We start from the raw sequence: 11,634 nt of genomic DNA, 5'->3' as shown, positions 1-11,634 counted from the left end.
CTTCCTTCCTTCCTTCCTTCCTTCCTTCCTTCCTTCCTTCCTTCCTTTTTTTTTGCATTCCGTAGTATTTCTTTCCTCTTTTCCTAAAATGCAAGATATGAAATGTTAAAGTCCACACCTTATTTCAGAGTATGACTCTCCAAGAAGCTTAGAAAAACAAAAAAGAGACAAACTTATGTAGATCATACTATCATATCAGCTAGGGATAAAGTGATCTAGCTCTACTAAAACTGAAGCAGTGTGGTGGTTTTACTCGGGTGGGTGGCCGAGCTCCACCACAATCGCTCTCTCACTCCCCCCCCCCCCCCCCCCCCTCAAGGTGGGGGGGGGGGAAAAAAATATGAAAGGGGCTCAAGGGTTGAGAAAAGGACGAGGAGATCACACAGTAATTATTGTGACGGGCAAAACAGACTCAGCATAGGGAGATAGTGAGATTTATTGCTAATTACTAACAAGCAAGAGAAGTGAGAAACAAAGGAAAGAAACCAAGAGCACCTTCCCCCCCATCCACCCTCTTCCACCTCCTCCCCCCAAGTGGCACAGGGGAACAGGGGAATGGGTGTTATGGTCAGTCTATAGCACTTCTCTGCCGCTCCTCGATCTCTCTCATCCCCTGTGCTGTTGGGTCCCTCCCACAGGATGCAGTCCTTGCCGAACTGGTCAGGAGTAGGCTTCCCACAGGCAGCAGCTCTTCAAGAACTGCTCCAGATATGGGTCCATACCACAGGGTCCATCCCTTGGGAGCAAACTGCTCCAACCTGGGTCCCCCATGGGCAGCAACACCTACCAGGTCACCTGCTCCACAGGCTGCAGGTCCAGCCCGGAATCTACTCTGTCAGGGGTCTTCCACAGGCTGCAGTCTGTCAGTGCAGGTCCACCTGCTCCACAGGGGGCTCCTCCATGGGCTGCAGCATGGAACCCTGCTCCACCGTGGTATTCCATGGGCTGCAGGGGGAGAGCCTGCTTCACCATGGTCCTCAGCACAGGCCACAGGTGACTTCTGCTCCAGCGCCTGGAGCACCTCTCCCACTCCTTCTTCACTGACCTTTGTGCCTCTTACTCTCCCAGCTGCTGTTGTGTGGTGAGCTTTTTCTTTGTTTGTTTGTTTGTTTCTGTCTTAAATATGTTCTCACAGAGGTGCAAAACAACATCACTTATTGGCTCATCTCTGGTCAGCAGTGGGGTCCTTGCCAAACACAAACATGGGGCAGCTTCTAGATCCTTCTCACAGAAGCCACCCCTATGGCCCCCTGCTACCAAAACTTTGCCACATAAACCCACTACAAGCAGCAAAACTGATAAGTCTGAAGTAAGGACCACAGATACCTTGTTTCTCATCAGCTCAAAAATCACTTCCAATCAATACACTCTTTGTTGTTTCTTCTTTGTCTTTAATTCCTAAAATGCTTTGGTTTAGGATCTTGATTGTATTGTTTTGCTAGCCTTATCAAATACCCCCCCCTCCCGCCCCTTTAATATTAAATTTATGGTGGGAGTAATAAAAAGTCAAATAAAGGCCTTGTGATACATTATTCATAAATGTACAACATAGTGTGAACAAGGAAACAATGAAATATGGATCTGTGGGATAAGGACATTAAAATGGTAGAAATAGCAAAGGTAATCACCCCTTGCTCTGCCATCCTTTATTCTTATACTTAAAATGAAACTGTTCTGATGGAAGTGCAAAACAGACTTTTTATAATTTTAAATTGGTAACTAACTGTTTGAAGTTGCCTTTTCCTGCTTCTCCATGCATCCAGTTTACATGAGACCCCAACACACTGTCCAGTGTGTGCTACACCTATGTTATATGATGTTGTATGAGAATCATTATGAATGCCATGAAGCCATGTCAGGTATATTTACCTGTCATTATCCTGTATCCTAGATGATAGAGTTCATTTGTTCTTGCCTTTGTGACATCCATCCATCCCACCCTCGATTTTAGGACTGATTGGACTGAGATCTCACCAGGTTAGTAGTTCAAAACTAGTGTTTTGTCTTAACACCTGATGACTATACTTCTGGTAATTACAGTGATACTGAATTCTTCAAGCAGAACCTAAACCTCAAGGGCATTATATTTTAAAAAGCATAGACTGCTAAACCATGTTTAAGTGATAATACTTTTCAGGAGAGAGGATAGAGTAAAGTTAAGGAATGAACTCAGAAATTGGAGCGTAAGAGTAGGAAAAGTCTGTGGAAAACACAAATTAATACACAAATAATTAATATATTATGCACAAATCAATAGTTGGACTCTCAGTCAACTGAAAAAGAATAAATGCTTTTTTGGTTTCTTAAAGAACAATTTTTATAGTAATTTTTATAGTCTCCTTGCCCACCTTCCAACCTCTTTTTGAAACTTCAGGCTTAAGACAAATTTGACAGAGAGGAGAGTGTTTTAAAAATATATTTATTTAATTATTTGTGTGTGTGTGTATTTATTGAAGCACTGATAAGACAATTCTATTTGAAAAAATGAACAATAGTGGTATTCACCAACATCTGATTGTTAGCTGAACCCACAGGTAGGCCTGACTAGAACAGTGATAGCTGAATTTAATGTAAAGCTCAAACAGGTGGCTGGTCTTTTGAAGGCGGATATGTATACAGCACATATGGATCTGAAATTCAAAGGAGATTTCAAAGTGTTATATTTCTGTATATTTAAATAATATTCTGCCCATTCTGCTATTAATTATTTGGAAAATCTAAAACATGTTCTTCAATAATTCATTTCGCCTTTAAAAAAAATAATCATATTTATATATTTTTTAACCTTAAACTTTATTATCTCAGGTTCATCTTTGTAGTGCCTCATTACTGACATGGCCCAAATGAACTAGCCATGACAACACAGAACAGACTTTTTAGTGCTAATAGATATGCCTACAAAGGGGTGCAGGGCTCATTTCACAACTACCTACTAGCATAATACTGGTTGTAAAGAAACGTGGGGAGACTAAAAGTCACACAGCTGTTATCTCATAATTGAACAAGGTATCAGCACTTTCTACTAACCTTTAAAGCCTCTGACTACCTCCAAGTAGTTCACATTACCTGATCTCTGCAAGTCCGACAATTATAGGTGTCCTGGGCTGCTTGAACACTTACAGAATAATTCCAACAGGTCTACCAGAACAAGAAACAACAACTTATACTAGCAGTCAGTCTTTCTCTCCTTGAGATGGAGACAGGGAATTTAGCCTCTTCTGGGGGCTTTGGCTACTAGATAAGTGAATGCTAAGAGGCCTGGCTTCCTTTTTCCATGAACTTGCAGGGACAACTAGTTAATATAGGGTTAGTCTTTGTACTGGCTGTTTCTGGGTTGGTTTGGTTCCTTGCTTTCTTCTTCGAGAAAAGCATGCCTTTAGGGAGCTACTCTTACTTCTACTCCAACTAGACACACCATTTTATTACCCATCTAGAAAGTCTCTGTCTTTTCAGCCACAGTAAGAATGGCAAGCTCTTCCCATGAACAGGTTATTTAGATCGCCACCTGTGAAAATTCTCTTATCCCACTGCATTTATGCCTAGATTTAGGTACTTACCTGGTTTTGGAAGCAGCATCATTTCAGCTCCCAAAAGGAACCAGAAGACCATCCATTCAGAATAAGAGCAACATGAGACTGATTATTTAAAGGGAAATATATTTCACCAGCATACATTACTTGAGAGGCAGTGCCTTGTGATCACTTGTGGTGATCAGTGCAAGTCTGATTTGAATACCTGTAGGCAAAGAATTGGCTATCTATGTTTACCAAGCTCTCTATGTTTACCAAACTGTCTGTTTACCGAGAACTGGACTGGTGAGTGAAAGGAGGAAACATCCTGGTCTTTTTTCATGTGTTCTTCATGTAACTTCAGGAAAATCTGTATTAAACAAATTTCACCTGAATTCATTAATTAGCTTGGGAATGATCCAGTCATCATGTTCTCAATGAATAACAAATCTTTCAATTAAAAGTAGTATCTATCAAGAAAAATATTCTCTCCTGCATGTGAAAAACCTCTATCTTCCTACTGACAAAGAATGATGAAAAATTGGACTTAATTTCCTCTTACCAATTGTCCTATGACATGAAGAAAATGATCTAGGTAAACATTTGAATGAACTGCTGCTGAGCCAAAAATCTGCTATTACAGCTCATGGAGAAACCCATCTGTGTAGCAACAGGGAGACTGTACTCTCTGTCAGCCAAAGCTTAAGGCAAACTCCCAGGCTTGTTCTGGTATAGAAAGACCATTTTTTGAAGGACTGTCTAATCTTTTAGGAAGGATTTTTTTTTAGGAAGTACTTTTAGATTAATTTTTGACTCTCTAATATCACTCAGGGAGGGGGAAGGGGGGTGGGGTGGGGAGGTGGTTCCTAGACCATGGCATGGAGATTTTGAAGTAGAAAGCATAGAGATATACCAAGGACCATTATGAGTCAGTTTCTATTTGGCCACATATAATGAGACCTTTAAAACTTTGAATGTTTTTGAAGTCCCTTCACTTACAATACTTCATTGTTCCCATTGGAAGGGGCTAAAAAAAAAATTTTTTAAAAAAAAAAACAAAAAAAACAATAGAATCAGAATCAGAGAATCATATAATCATTTAGGTTGGAAAAGACCTCTAAAATCATCAAGTCCAACTGTTAACCTAGCATTTACAATTCTACCACTATACCATGTTCCTAAGCAGCACATCTACACATCTTTTGAATACCTCCAGGGAAGGTGACTCAACTACTTCCCTGGGTAGCCTGTTCCTATACCTCATGACTCTTTCAGTGAATATTTTTTTCCTAATATCCCTGTCTATAGCTGGTGCAGTCTGAGACCATTTCCTCTTGTTCTATGACTTGTTGCCTGGGAGGAGGAACTGACCACTACTCCACTACAGCCTCAATTGAGGTAGCTTTAGAGAGTGATAAGGTCTCCCCTGAGCCTCCTTTTCTCTAGGCTAAATAACCCTGGTTCCCTCAAGCACTTCTCAGAAGACTTGTCCTCTACACTCTTCACCAGCTTTGTTGCCCTTCTCTGGAAATGCTCCAGCATCTCAATGTCCTTCTTGTAGTGAGGGGTCCAAAACTGAACACAGTATTCAAGGCGTGGCCTCTCTAGAACCAAGTACAGGGGGACAATCACTTCCCTAATCCTTCTGGCCACATGATTTTTGATACACGCCAGGATGCTGTTGGCCTTCTTAGCCACCTGAGCACAATCAACTTTCCAGCCACTCTTCCCACAGCCTGTAGTTCTGAAGATTCATAAGCGTAAGAAGATTGAGTAGAAAGAAGATGAACTGAAAGTAGTAGTGGAATTTAGATTTGCATGAGATATTTGCTTCTGAACTGGTAGACAAGTTTTGTTTGGGGGATTTTCTTCTTTGGGTAGATTGAAAAAACAATTTGGGAGTGCAGCAGCAGATCTACCTCTTAATGAGTCACCTGATAAGTTTTGAAATTAATAATGTATGTCATTATAAGTAATTCAAACATAAACTGTAATTTAAAATAAACCTACAGCTATGAATGAATGATCAATAGCATACCATCTAGAAATAAAATACTCCAAAATAATATATTGTATTTAAGATACAATTAGTTTAGTTTAATTTGCACCACAATTTACTAATGTGTTTTGCAAACAATGTAATGACACTCTTAAAACACAAATTACCGTGCATCACTAATTAAGCTGGTTTAGCTCTTGTAAGAGTGATACTAGAAATGTGGCATTTTCCCCTCCAGCTCTCTCTGAAATGCTTTCTGCAAGGTTTTGTCTTAAGAAACAATTTACTTTAATAAGCTACCACTAACTGTATCTTCCTTTGTAGTTCTTTCCTCTCTAATTTTTGGTAAGTATAAAAGTGTAACTCTTTATGTCTACAGAGTATATAATTGATTTACATTTTCATAGCCATTGCCAAATTCTGTTCATTCTACTTATCTAAATGGCTCATTTGAAAACTTTATACGTGAGTCCTTGTTAGGATTTTTTTTTAATTAAATATATATAAAAGACTACCAAGCCCCCATACGTTTTAGTAAACTGTTAGCTAGTAACTTGTTCTAATATTTTTTTGCTATATTTTCTTACTGAGATTAAAAAAGATATGTTTCTGATTCAAAAAAAAAAAAAAAAAAAGTCAGATTTTAATGCTTAGATATGTATTGAATTCTACTGGATGTGTCTATTAAAGGAAGAGCATATGTTTATTACTTACATATATATATATATTTAAGTCAATAAGAGAATTCCACTGGTTCTCCCTTATCATGTTTAAGTTGATCCCATGAAGTACTGTTGCAAAAATATACTACCTGGCTAAGGCATACAACAATTCATGTTTTGTTGCTCCATTCTAAGTTCCCCCAAAAAAGTTTTGGTATTTGATATTGAAGGTTTTACACTAGTTGTTTACTGGCCAGGTAAATTTCATGCAGAGAATAATCCCTATCTTGTTTCAAATACTTTTGATATACCTAATGCTATTATTGGGTTTTCCTGTAGGCCTCTTTTGTGAACCTTTCTTCTTTGAAGAGAGGATAAACTTGCAGTATAGAGCGCAACCCAACTTTATACTATCTAAGTATTCATCTCCAGAACTCTAATCCAAAGCTAGGCCAGTTTTATCACTTATGCTTGATGACTTTGGAGCATATTGGTAGAAATTACAATTTCTCCTCACTTGCCAGAATCTAACAAATATGCCATCTGTTTGATTTTTTTATTCTTTAATTAATGATTTTCTTCTCTGTGTTTCATACTGATTACTACTATGTTTTCTAATAACCAGATGAGATTGTTACCTTTGAGTAACATTTCATTTGAATATGTTGTATCAGTGCAGCATTTTTTTAATTAATATTTTATTCAGTGCTCCTTGTAACTTTTTGTTGTGCTTAGCAGAAAATACAATAATAAATTTTCCATCAAAGAAATCTTTTTGTTAATTGCCAAAGCCGTTTGTTTGCCCACAACTGGGATGTGTTATAGCTTAGCTTTCAGAGGCACCAGACCAGCAGTTTCATATGTAAACCTGGAAGATTTCATCTCTATCACAAACAGAATATGTCCCATACTCATTAAAATTAATTGCTCATCCAAAAAAAAGCACTTGATTTTTTCAAAAGAACTTATTCTTGAGGAAGAGTTAATAGAGCCGAATTACTATTTTTGTGGGTAACACAGAAAAAGAGTGAGGTCACTTTTATAGATGTTATGTATCTCATATATATTGAAAATGAGTACACTTAGCCATTTTTGAAAATTAATGACTTCTTATTTTGCTTTTTTTTTTTTTTTTTTTTTTTTTTCTTAACCTACACACTTGATCAGAATGATTTTATTTCTAAAAGCCCAGTGATATTTGGAAGAACAGCTGAGAGTACCTAGTAGTCATCTTCAAAATCTTCATGGTACAGCACCACCAAGTTACCGTACTTATCAATTACACTAGAGGAATCAGAGGTCCTGGTTTCAGTCCTGGTTTCAGTCAGGATAGAGTTATTTTTCCTCCTAGTAGCTGGTAGGGTGCTATGTTTTGGATTAGGATGAGAAGAGTGCTGATAACATGCTGATGTTTTAATTGTTGCAGAGCAATGCTTACACTAAGCCAAGGACTTTTCAGCTTCTTGCTCTGTCCTGCCAGTGGGAAGGCTGAAGGTGCAGCAAGAGCTGGGAGGGCACAGACCCAGGACAGATGACCCAAACTAGCCAAAGGGGTATTCCATACCATCTGACGTCATGCTGAACAATATATAGGGCTGGCTAGCCGGGGTGGGAGGCCAGCTGCTCAGGGTTGGGCTGGGCATGGGTCAGCGGGTGGTGAGCAATTGCATTGTGAATCACTTGTTTGTACATATTATTATTATTATTATTATTATTTTCTATCTTAATAAACTGTCTTTATCTCAACTCACAGGCTTCACTTTCTCGTTTCTCTCCCCCATCACTGAGAGGGAGGGAGGAGGGTGAGCAAACAGCTGTGTGGTGCTTAGCTGCCAGCCGGGTTAACCCACAACAAATCAGTAAGATTATTTTTCTTTTGAAAGCAGTTTTCTTCATATGCTAAAACAGAAGTGTAAAAGAAGAAGCTGAGACTCAAAAAGAAATTAGAAAGCTCTTTTTTTTTTTTTTTTTTTTTTTTTTTTTTCCTTCTTTCCTTTCTTTTCTTTTCTTTTTCTTTTTCTTTTTCTTTTCTTTGGACGCTACAAACTTTGTGTATATGAGGCCATGGCCTCTGTTAATTTATTTTTTGTTACCAGTAGAGGTCTGGTTTGTAAATAACTAGTGAGGAACAATGAGATTTTCTTAGCTGAGTGAACATTTATATCAATTAAAAAGTGCCTTTACATATATACATTAAAGACTACAATAAAAATGAAGATTTCTGAGATGAAAGTTTACTGAAATGACTTCAAGGTGACAAAAAACAAAACAACCAAAAGCAGCAGAAATCATGAAAAAGACAATGAGAGATATAGAGGTATAAGGGGAGAAAACCATGTCAGCAATACCTGAGGACAGGACCTTCCACTGCTGAACAATGCAAAGACATAAATATATGTGCAGTAATAATAATAATACATAGTTGAAGCATATTAACCATCATTATAATATTAGCATTTATAAAATGCTATCCACTATGAGACAGCTCTTGTGTTTACTAGGTAAGCCTAGAATACAATAAAGTAATAAATGACAATAGTAATGATATTGCTCCATCTCTAACTCTAGAATAATACATGGTTGGTCTGATGGGCTTTCAACATCATAGAAAGATCTGTAAATATTAAGGACAGAGAACTTTCTGTATTTGGCTAAATGGCAGTGTTTAACCTGTAGAAAATGTAGCTCTGTCTGAACTAATTATAATACTACTTACAAAACCCACCAAGCACAGAGATCAGAGTTTCACTATGGAGGGTAATAAGAATACTAAATGAATTTGCCATTTGCCGAGGCGATCGGCTCCGGAGCAGACGCGTTCTGCAGCGGAGCGGGGGATCGGGCCAGGCAGGGCTGATTTTCCGGCATCGAGCCGACTTCAGGGAGCCGCTGGGACCCGGCAGCCCTCGTGAGGGAGGCTGACGAGGAGAAGGCGGAGCCAGCAGCGCCCCCTCCCCGGCCGTTCAAAAGCAGCCCCTAGGGAGCGCGGCGACCCGGACGGGCAAACAGGGCGTGGCGCGTCAGAGGGGAGTGGCGCGGCAGTTCGCGCGGCAGTTCGCGCAGGCAGGGCGAGCAGGAAGGGCGGAGAGCAATCGCCTGCCCACACGAACACCTGCTAACGACAGTCGTTAGCTAGGCGATAATGGTCTCCACCAGGCACGGTGGGCTCTCCAGGAGGTCGGTACACACCCAGACCGACTGCCCGTTAAAGAATGCAGCGGTTCAGGTCACCAGATGCAGGGAGTGTCAGAGCCTGCTGCTGCCATCGGCGGGAGGCAGAGACGCTGCGTGCGTGAGGTGCGAGCAGGTGGATGACCTGATCCGCATGGTGGCGGAGCTCAAGGAGGAGGTGGAGAGGTTGAGGGCCATCAGGGAGTGTGAGCGGGAGATAGACTTGTGGAGTAACTCCCTGCAGGGCCTCAAGGAGAGGTATCGGGCTGAGACACCCCAAATGGGGGTGGAGCCCCTGCCTTGTCGCCGTCAGGCAGAGGGAGGGGATCTGGGAGTTGAGGAGGAATGGACACAGGTCCCTGCTCGACATGGCAGGCGATGCCCTCCCCTTCCGGCCCCACCTTCCCAGGTGCCCTTATGCAACAGGTTTGAGGCCCTGGAGACTGAGAGATCAACAGCAACTGAGGAAGAGGTAGAAAGTGTTCCCAGGAGGATGCCTAGGGCGAGGAGGTCGACTCCACGCCTCAGGACTGCCTCCATCAAGAAAGAAAGAAGGGTGATTGTTGTGGGAGACTCTATCCTTAGGGGAACAGAGGGCCCTATTTGTCGGCCTGACCCTACCCATAGGGAAGTCTGCTGCCTCCCTGGGGCCAGGGTCAGGGACGTTGCCAGGAAGCTTCCCAACCTGGTATGCCCCTCTGATTATTATCCTCTTCTGATAGTCCAGGCGGGCAGTGACGACATTGAAGACAGAAGCCTGAAGGCAATCAAAAGAGACTTTAGGGGGCTGGGACGGTTAGTGGACGGAGCGGGAGTGCAGGTAGTGCTTACGTCCATCCCTACGGTGACAGGGAGGACCAGGAGAGGACCAGGAAAGCCCACCTGTTGAACACGTGGCTCCGGGGCTGGTGCCAACGCAGAGATCTTGTTTTTTTTCGACCATGGGGCAGTTTATTCAGCACCTGGTCTGATGGCCATAGACGGGTCCCTATCCTTTAGGGGAAAAAGGATCCTTGGCCAGGAGCTGGCGGGGCTCATTGATAGGGCTTTAAACTAGGTAAGAAGGGGGATGGGGGTGAAGCAAGGATTGTTGGAGCTGTGCCAGGGGGAACAATAGCAAGGCTGGGGAATAAGGTAATGGCCCAGCTGAAGTGCATCTACACCAATGCACGCAGCATGGGTAACAAACAGGAGGAGCTGGAAGCCATCGTGCAGCAGGCAGGCTACGACTTGGTTGCCATCACGGAAACGTGGTGGGACCAGTCTCATGACTGGAGTGCTGCGATGCCTGGCTATAGGCTCTTCAGAAGGGACAGACAGCACAGAAGGGGTGGCGGTGTGGCTCTCTATATTAGAGAGTCTTTCGATGTTGTAAAACTCGAGGCTAGGAATGACAAGATCGAGTCCCTTTGGGTTAGGATCGGCAGGGACAACAAGACTAGCATCCTGGTCGGGGTCTGTTACAGACCGCCGAACCAGGACGAGGAGACGGATGAGGAGTTCTACAGGCAGCTGACAGAAGTTGGAAATCTTCAGCGCTTGTACTCGTGGGGGACTTCAACTTCCCTGACATATCCTGGAAGCACAACACAGCCCAGAGAAAGCAGTCTAGGAGGTTTCTGGAGAAAGTGGAAGATAGCTTCCTGACGCAGCTGATTAGTGAGCCTACCAGGGGTGGTGCCCCGCTAGACCTTCTCTTCACAAACAGAGAAGGACTGGTGGAGGATGTGATTGTCGGGAGCTGTCTTGGGCAGAGTGACCACGAAATGGTGGAGTTCACTATTCTTGGCGAGGCCAGGAAGGGAACCAGTAAAACCACTGTACTGGACTTTCGGAGAGCTGACTTTGGGCTGCTGAGGACACTGGTTGGTAGAGTCCCTTGGGAGGCGGTTCTGAAGGGCAGAGGGGTCCAGGAAGGCTGGGCGCTCTTCAAGAGGCAAATCCTAATGGCGCAGGAGTGGTCTGTTCCCATGTGCCCAAAGATGAGCCAGCGGGGAAGAAGACCAGCCTGGCTGAACAGAGAACTGTGGCTCGAGCTTAGGAGAAAAAAGAGGGTTTATAATCTTTGGAAAAGTGGGCAGGCCACTAGGGAGGACTATAAGGATGTAGCGAGGCTGTGCAGGGACAAAATTAGGAAGGCCAAAGCTCATCTGGAGCTCAATCTGGCTACTGCCGTTAAAGATAACAAAAAACGCTTTTATAAATACATCAACACAAAAAGGAGGACAAAGGAGAATCTCCATCCTTTACTGGATGCAGGGGGAAACTTAGTTACAAGAGATGAGGAAAAGGC

This window comes from Oxyura jamaicensis, chromosome 2, assembly GCF_011077185.1.
Source record: "Oxyura jamaicensis isolate SHBP4307 breed ruddy duck chromosome 2, BPBGC_Ojam_1.0, whole genome shotgun sequence".
Lineage (NCBI taxonomy): Eukaryota > Metazoa > Chordata > Aves > Anseriformes > Anatidae > Oxyura > Oxyura jamaicensis.
Note: the sequence above shows the minus strand (reverse complement) of the source record.